Source organism: Schistocerca gregaria, chromosome 8 (assembly GCF_023897955.1).
Source record: "Schistocerca gregaria isolate iqSchGreg1 chromosome 8, iqSchGreg1.2, whole genome shotgun sequence".
Lineage (NCBI taxonomy): Eukaryota > Metazoa > Arthropoda > Insecta > Orthoptera > Acrididae > Schistocerca > Schistocerca gregaria.
Window position 1 is genome coordinate 41,737,443 of NC_064927.1, and position 1,720 is coordinate 41,739,162.

A 1,720-nucleotide genomic window follows, 5' to 3' on the forward strand; every position below is an offset into this window, starting at 1 on the left:
AGAAATGATTATGACGTAAAAGTGAAGTACGTGAGGAGTGTGACGTTAGGAAAACATTAGGCACCATGGAGAGATTCTGTATGGGACCACCCAACCCAAACGAGTACTGTGTGACTTGCTACCCGGCAGGTATTCACCGAGGTAGCCGGCTAGCTCAGTCGGTAGAGCGTCAGACTCTTAATCCCAGGGTCGTGGGTTCGAGCCAGACGCTGGGCGGAACGGAATTTTGTTCCGCTGCAGGTGTAAATTACCGTTTTTCTGATTAACGAGATTTAATGGAAATAGCAACTTTAAACTTTGCCTACGTCTCTGTCAGTCGCAAGGAAACTGTATTTGAAGGTGAAGGTGATTTTGTAGACATGTGTGAAAGACATGTTCTGAAATGCTAGTGTTGTTGTTTGGAGAGCACAACGGTTACGTTTCAGATGTGTAGCCAAGCAGTAATTTGTCGAAATAGCTGCAAATATTAGCCGGTAATATGAAGTGTTGTCAGCTAAAGTCTGATGATGCAGACGACCGTAAGGACGAAGTGCCCAAGAGTACCGCTAGGCCGCGCCTCTTTGGCTCAGTGGTAGAGCTCTGGTCTAATCAGTCGGCTTTCGGCCGTGGTCGTGTGCGGACCGGCTCCGCGCGCCGGACAGCGCACCGTAGTTTGTTTACTTCCGCGTCGCGGTATTTCGTGTTGTGTAGCGTCCATTTCTATTGCACCTCATGGCGCACTGTTACCGCCGAGCGACAGTTAAAGTAACATTCCAAGCCGAACATGCTAGACCACGCGCTTTTGAAATTGAGCAATTCATTCGCGAAGAGCTACGTCTGGACCCTCAAGAAGTGATAGGTATTCATTTCTCTATCACTAGCAGCATCGTCTATATTAAGATGACGACGGAGGAAGCGTGTGCTAACGTAGTTCGACAACACGCACGCGGACTCAAGTTCAAACATTCTGACGGGCATATTGGAGAGGTGACGGTCGATCACGCTGGTTTCGGACTTCGAACAATCCGGGTTTTTGAGCTCCCTTTCGAAGTGCCGCAAGATGTGGTCGTCGAAGCTTTCCGACCCTATGGCAATGTTGTGGGGCACATCGCGGAGAAATGGCAGACATTCACGACATACAACGTGTTGAATGGTGTCCGCCAAATCAAAATCGAACTCTCCAAACATGTACCATCCTATCTGCTGATAGGTGGCGTGCGAGCCATCGTTATGTATGATGGCCAGCCGCGGACGTGTGCCGGTTGCGGACAGGAGGGCCATGTTCGGTCAGAATGTCTCCGCCGACGTTTGCTCCAGGTCCCGACCAGTGACTCAGCTCCCAAAGTGACGGCCGCTTCTTTACCAGATAGCTACGCCACAGCCGTACGCAGCCCCGATGCGTCACTTCAGGAAGCACCTCTTCTCCACCCGGCACTCCCCACTGGAAATGACGGTGCTGCCATGGCCTCACCGGCACCATCTCCTCTGACGGCTACGACACCACCAACTCTCCAGAGCTCGATGGACATCGACGCGAATGCGGTGCCTACCTCTGCCTTTCTTCAGACTGGCGCGACCTCGGACATCGAACATCCACATTCTGATTCAGAACAGCACCTCCGAAAGCAACGGTCGCCCAGAAAACGGAAGAAGAGGAGTCAAACGCCATCTGACGACACACTTCTTCATGTGGCATCACAGGCAGTGGAGCTGATACACGACAGTGATCTCCCTTCGAGCG